Source organism: Ziziphus jujuba, chromosome 11 (assembly GCF_031755915.1).
Source record: "Ziziphus jujuba cultivar Dongzao chromosome 11, ASM3175591v1".
Taxonomy (NCBI): Eukaryota; Viridiplantae; Streptophyta; class Magnoliopsida; order Rosales; family Rhamnaceae; genus Ziziphus; species Ziziphus jujuba.
Genome location: NC_083389.1, coordinates 2,565,668 through 2,573,499, shown reverse-complemented (window position 1 = coordinate 2,573,499; position 7,832 = coordinate 2,565,668). Strand labels below are relative to the sequence as shown.

Genomic DNA, 7,832 nt, shown 5'->3' with positions numbered 1-7,832 from the left:
ATGTATGCTTTGGTGAGGGCTTTGGAGATGTGGCAACACTATCTTATGCCAAAGGAGTTTGTGATTCATACGGATCATGAGTCTTTGAAGCATATCAAGGGACAAGGAAAGCTCAACCGAAGGCATGCTAAGTGGATTGAGTTTATTGAAACATTTCCATATGTGATCCGCTACAAAAAAGGTAAGGAAAATGTGGTTGCCGATGCATTATCCCGAAGGTATGTGCTCTTTTCTACTTTAGATGCTAGATTGCTTGGATTTGAACAATTGAAAGAACTTTATGAGCATGATAGTGACTTTGGAGAAAATTTTAGAACCTGTTTGAAACATGGATCTAATAAATTTTACATATTTGAGGGATATTTGTTTAAGGAAAACAAACTTTGTGTGCCTAATTGTAGTATAAGGGAATTATTGGTTCGGGAAGGACATGGGGGTGGTTTAATGGGTCATTTTGGTATTTTAAAGACTTTATCCTTGCTGCAAGAACATTTTTATTGGCATAACATGAGGAGAGATGTTGAGAGAATTTGTGAAAGATGTGTGAAGTGCCGAAAAACAAAATCAACATTAAAACCGCATGGATTGTATAAGCCTTTGTCGATTCCTACCTATCCTTGGATAGATTTGTCTATGGATTTTATTCTTGGGTTGCCTAAGTCAAGGACAGGTAAGGATTCAATATTTGTTGGAGTAGATAGGTTTTCTAAGATGGCACATTTTATTGCATGTAATAAAACTGATGATGCATCCAACATTGCTAATTTATTTTTCAAGGAAATTGTGAGATTGCATGGAATGCCAAAAACTATTGTGTCGGATAGGGATGCTAAGTTCTTAAGCTATTTTTGGAAAACATTGTGGGCTAAATTAGGTACTAAGCTTTTATTTTCAACTACTTGTCATCCAAAAACTGATGGACAAACCGAAGTAGTAAATAGAACCTTGTCTGCATTGTTGAGAGCATTAATTAGTAGAAATTTAAGGACTTGGGAAGCATGTTTGCCACATGTTGAATTTGCATATAATAGGTCTTTACATTCAGCAACTAAATTTACTCCATTTGAAATTGTTTATGGTTTTAATCCTTTGACTCCATTAGATTTAACACCTTTGCCTTTAAGTGAGCGTGCTAATCTAGATGGAAAACAAAAAGCTGATTTTGTAAAGCAGATTAATGAGAAAACCCGAGCAAACATTGAGAGGAGGACCGAGCAATATGCAAGGGTGGCTAATCAAGGCCGAAAATCAATGGTGTTTGAACCTGGAGATTGGGTGTGGCTGCATTTAAGGAAAGAAAGATTCCCCGAACAAAAGAAATCAAAACTCATGCCGAGGGGTGATGGACCTTTCCAAGTTTTGGAGAGGATAAACGACAATGCTTACAAGCTTGATCTACCGGGTGAGTATAATGTTAGTGCTTCCTTTAATGTTGCTGATTTATCTCCTTTTGCTGCAGGTGATGATTTCGATTTGAGGAGAAATCCTTTTCAAGAGGAGGGGAATGATGCGAATCCACCCGAGACAGCTCGACCAACAACCCGCTGGGGTGCTGACCCATTACAAATGAAGGTGGGGCCGATCACTAGGGCCCAAGCCAAGAAGTTCAAGGACAATCTTGCTGTCTTCATACAAGGAATAAGTCATAGTCAAGAGGGGTTGGCCATATCTAAAGAACAAAGGCCTGTTTTACTCATACAAGCAATAGAAGCCAAAACGGGGTCGGGTGACGTTTTTGGTAACAATAAAGAGGCCGGGTTGTATGAATTGGAACCCCATCTTTATGGGTTTAATTTATATGGAGGATGAGTCATAGAAACCAGCCAAAGCAGCTTCAAAGCCGACCAACAAGGAGGTTTGCGCACAAGGAGAAGGAAAGGCCGGATTTGCTGTATTCTTCGCGGGCTTTACTGTATTTTACTGTATTAGCCTTTTCTCTTACTTCCAAGCAAGGGCAACGTGAGGAACTTCACAATAAGCTTATTTGGCATCCTACAAAGCATATTGAAGCTGATTTGGAGCTCACTTGAATCAAAGAATTGGTCAAAGTCAATGTAGTCAAAAAGCTAGTATTTTAGTTTCCTAATTTTATTCTACTTTTTGTTTTAGGAAACTACCATTATATTTAGTTTCTATTTATTTATTTTCTGGACAAATAAGATTAGGAAAGTTATTATTTTATTATTTTCTTTGTAAATTAATTAATTCCTAATTCAAAATAAAGGAATTAATTAATCCAAATTAGATTAGGAAAAGGAAAGTTTCGGCCAAGGTAGAATTCTCCATTGAGTGGCCGGTTTTTCCTAGGGTTTTTAGGGTTTATTTTGTTTCTTTCAAAGCCTATTTAAAGGCTTATTTTTCATTAATAAGATAACTTTAAAACTTTGAAAAACTTTGATTTGATTAAAAAAAATACTTGTGAGATTAATTATCTCTTTGTTCTTTGAGAACACCTAAAACACCATTAGAGAATTGGTTGTTTTAGCTTGACTTATCAATAGGTTTTCCATCCCCTATTGTGGCGTCTACATTATACCAAGGTTTCTAACCACAGGTTGGTTAGGGGTTGAGGTCCATTCCATTAGAACTTGAACTTAATTAAAGATCCGGGCTAATATAATACGGGTTTAGGAGCAGGTCGTCCTAGGTTCGTATCATTTTTGATCTAAGATTTAAATTCTTCCATGTTTCAGCAGTATATCATTCCATGGAGCTGAGGTCCAAAATATGGAAGAAACGAGTGTTTCATGACCACATATCTTTCCGGCTAAGGAATGGGAAACCTTTCTTTTGTTACACTACTCCAATTTTCATTTCATCCGGGAAAAGCCATTTTTTTCTCAACAATATCTTTGTCATTTGATCCAATAGTGTTCCGTTAGATAGGAACAGCTTTGATAAATACTGATAACTCTCAGAGGGAGTATTAGAACGCAAAAATCCATTAGATAATGAACTATTGGTTCTAAGCCATCTCTAACGATGAATCAATAATTCAAAGTACTTTTCTTGAGTATTCTTAATAAACCAGCGCTTATATATTGATGCAGGAAGATCTGATTGGGAAGTAAGAAGCCCCTTTAACATCTTTCCATCTGCAAAGAATTCTCGACGTGAAAACATAGAGACAACGGGTTGAACTTTGAATAGGAAAAAAAGTTGATCTGTAGGGTCCCAAATGAATTGGCTTATTCGAAAAAAGCCTTGTTCTTTTGAAGATCTATCTTGTGTCTGGTACTACATGGTTCCACTCTACAAGAACTCTGAATCATTCTCTTGAAGCCCATCCTCTTCATCATAAATGATCTGCTTGCCCCGAAATGAACTGGCCCAATAGGGAAATCCCAATTCATTAGGCCTTTCAATACAATCAAATAGAAAGCCACAAAGGCACCATATTCTAGGAGCCCAAACTATGTGATTGAATAAATCATCCTCTATCAATTAGAATCGAAAAATCCATTAGAAATCTCTGACCAATGATATGGCATGATATCTAAGGGATTCCTTGGTTCGGGCCGAAGGAGCAATGTCACTCGATCATTATCAAACTAGCTGCAATCTTTTTCTATCCGTGAGGATCCCACTAGAGCACCTTCTACTTCAAATAGGCCATGAAGTAGATCAAAATCATTATCAACGAGTCCATAAGAAGGATCCCATTTTTTTCATCGAGTCCGAGTAGAGACCTAATGTCTTGAGTGACCAATCCGACAGAACAACTCGAAAGATAAAAAAGTATCATTAATTTCTTCATGCTCATTCCAAGTTCAAAGTACCATTTGTACAAATAAGAATCCCCTTCGTTACATGATTTCTTCTTCATATAGATATATATAGGATCTATGGAGCAATTACTTAGAAGTACATTTTGTGCAACAACCCTTTTTATCTGATAGAAAAGGATCCCATGATCTTGTACCGATCTTACCTGGGATTGCAAAACCTAAGTTTATCGATGAAAAGCAGATCTAATTATGTTAGTGTCTATAATTGATTTCTTCTGTGTAATACTAATCGATAGGACCTCATTGGTAGGTGCTACAAGATCTCGTGCATTGCAACCCATGGTTATGGACCCGAATCCATTAGTATGGAACATTTTCTTTCCCAAGTGAACTCCCTTAGTATATGAAATAGTGAAAAAGTGCTTTCGTTGTTGTGGAATAAGAAGCCTTCGTATCTTAATGTACGTATTTAATTTATTCGGAGCTATTAGAGTGGGATTCACTTTTTGGGGAATATAAATAGAAGCAATAATAAGAATATTTCTTGTGGAACATCTTTCACAATCCCGAGATAGATCGTACACTAATAGACTAAGGGATAAGTAATTGGACTCATTCATATCCAGATCATGAATGTTTGGAATCCATATTATGCAAGGAGACATCGCTTTTGCTAATTTAAGTTGAAAGGTGAGACAAAATCGGTCCATTTCAGGCATCATATCCATAGTTAGCGCATTCATCATAGTTAGAAGCTCCAGCTCCATAGCAAGGTCACGGTTACTATCATCAATATCGTCACTATATTAATAAGAAAACCCTTTCTATCCAAGAACTTGTTCAGAAATACTGTAATGAAAGGAACATAGGAGTTTGTTGCTAGGTATTCGACCAAATAGGATCATCTAGTTCCTATAGAACCTATCACTAAAATACTCCTAGAGAGGGATAGGGCTAAGTGGAGTGAAAAATGTTTTCCATGAGATGGGAAATGAAAATTATTAGCTCCACAGGAGGTTTGTGAATAAGTGATTGTCAGATAATGAGCAAGGAATATCCATATTTTGGCTAAACAGGATGTATTGAACTCATAACTCATTAGATAATTTTTATGAATGTCAACTAAGTATCATAAGTAAATTACTCCCGGTTGTTCAATCATTTGATAACCAGAGACATTCTTTGATAAATGTTCACTATGAGTCAGACTCAATAGAATTTGATCAATGCTTTTTTCTATTGTTAAGGTGGAGAACTAAACCAAGAACTCTCTTTCTTTATCATTAATCGAATCACTGTTCGAGACCCAAGATTCTATTTTATCATCAATCCAATCATTGTTCACGTTTTTTCTTTTTCTTATCAATGAATAGATCTCTTTACTTGTATGACTTAGATGTCTCGTATTTCTCAAAAAAGTGATTCGATTGATGGTATTTGGTATGATACTTATGAAATCGATGTTATCGATGAGATTGATGTTCAAATATTTCTTCTTAGAACGTATTGATTTGACCCCATAAACGGGACCAGCACCCTATAGCACATTGCCGCCAGAAGCATAACCCCGTATTTCTTCTAGAGAATCTCCTAATTGTTCTAGAGCAACTAGAAAGAGATTCTTTAACCATAAAGAATTCAATTCAGATGTAGGTTACCTATCCAGAAGTTTTTGCAACTCAATCATGTATGATGGAATCATCAAAGATTTGACCCTTTCGAACTTTGTCTGTAACTCACTATAGGCTAGATAAACAAAGAGAAGGTGTGTTCGAACGAGTTAACCAGCAACAAGAAAAAAGAAAAGGATTGAATAGAGGAACTCCTGAACATTTGGCAATCTCATATGTGTCGATATCAATGGTGACTCATTATTTTGATGAACCATTCTTCGGACAGAAGAAGATTATGTAAACATACTCGAAATCTCACTTATCAGATTCCATTCTGGAAGACACAGTTTTTTCTAAAGAATTCACCATGATATATCTAATCCACACATAATATCATGAAAAATGGATACAAATTTTTGGCTGCTACTTAGTATCAGCAAAAGGTCTGAAAAGGTATCTAAAAATATCAAATTTAGATATTTGTATCCTATGTTTGGAATATATTTCATTTTAAGAGAGTTGAAAAAGCACTATCTTGTTGAAAGGTTCTATACATCCGCCCTTTCTCAAGGCATTTCTTGAGATAAAGACCCCATTTTTTCTTCTTTTCGGATGGTAAATATTTCTTAAAACATGAATTGTGAATCAAACCCATGGTTGAATTGCAATTGAGATACTGATGCAAGTTCTTCCCTTTTGAATCAGACAGATTCATATCTGAAAGATGTTGACAATAAGTTCTTTCAAAATTGACTATTTGTCCTTCTGTTTGAAGTGTTCCAAAAATGTCTGCGATCGAGTAAATAGCTCTATGAATGAATGGATCGGATCGAATTGGAAAATGGAAATATTTGTACAATTTATACTTTTCGTCGCCATTTTGTGGGAAATTGTTAGTTATGAATATGTTAGACACCTGTAACTCGAATGGTGAAATAGTATCTCTCTCCAAAAAAACATATCTTTTTTACCACTGCCTAAAGAAAATATTTTGTTGCGAATGAACAAGATATTAAGGAATTGTTCGTACGTAAAATCATAATTGTTGATACGGAATCCTTTGTTACAATAGAAGTAGAAGTGATGTGCATTATTCAAGAATCGAAGTCGATTTGCTTTATAAAAAGAAGATATCAATGAATTTCTATGAAATGGTTTCATGGGATTCAGACAATTGTCTTGATCATGGGATATCATTAAGAAATAGGAATCCATGTTATCAAAATATTTCCTGCAATTATTTCTAGTATGAAATTAGACAATCATCCACTTTGGTATATTATTGAACAAAAATTGTGATACTGTTCCTCCATTGATCAAGAATTTCACTTTATTGGAAGTATCATGATCATCTAATAAGAAAGGTTTCCATTTTTTCAAATGAACGATTTGAAAACCTATTGATTCTAACAACTAATTGCAGAGTTGATCATTTGGACCTTTCAATTCATAAATGTGGATCTCAAACCTATGAATGGGGATATTCCCAAAACTCACAAAGAAAAAAGGAAGTGAGTTAGACAAAAGGAGAAGAAACTTTGATAAAAAAAGGAGTAACTTGGACAAAAAGAAAGGAAGTGACTTAGACAAATCTTTTTTGTTGATAACCTCAGACCAATCAATTGAATATTGATTATTATGTAATCGATTGAGCACTACTTAAAAATGAAAATGGCTATTATGCTCAAAAATGAAATGTTCCAAATGTTCCTGTAAAATCTTGCTCCCATTGGACCATTTGTATCTACATGCATTAGGATCCCGATTCATAGATCTCTCGGTTCGAGAAATAAAAATAAGAGGATCGAACCATTTCTTCTTACTCTTTTTCAAATTTGATAAATGTTGGTTGATCGTATATTTCATTATAGTTCTATGATTGAGAGTATCATTTCCTATTTGATCCTTTTGAATTCCAAATTCCAAGTTGCAATCGGATCTATTGAAAACCCTTATGGAAACCCTAATATTCTTGAAGAATTTATAGCCGGACAATTAAAAAATAGAGTTTTATTTTGTAAATCAATAAAAAAAAGCTATTGAATTAACTGAACAGGCAGGTACAAAAGGAATTCAATTACAAATTGCAGGGCTTATCGATGGAAAAGAAATTGCACGTGTCGAATGGATCAGAGAAGGAAAGGTTCCTCTACAAACCATTCAAGCTAAAACTCATTACTGTTCTTATACAGTTCAAACTATTTCTGGGGTATTAGGCATCAAAATTTAGATATTTATAGAAGAGGAATAATAGGCCTTTACTTGACTTATCTTTAGTTCTATTCTATCCATCCAATAATAGAACAAAAAAATGACAAATTCTTTCATTCTTTTTCTCCTAACTCAAAACAAAAATGAACAATTCTATAAGGTTGAATAAAAAATCGATTAATCATATGATATAATTGCTATGCTTAGTGTGTGACTCAATGGTTTTTTTAGGACTAGGAATCATAAAAAAAATAAATAAAAACAAGAAGTACCAGCCCAT

General features: G+C 34.7%; 1 pseudogene; it reads right to left on the bottom strand.

The window, feature by feature from the left end:
- Positions 1-2,793: 2,793 nt before the first annotated feature.
- On the bottom strand, positions 2,794-7,832 carry LOC132799910 (protein Ycf2-like; annotated as a pseudogene).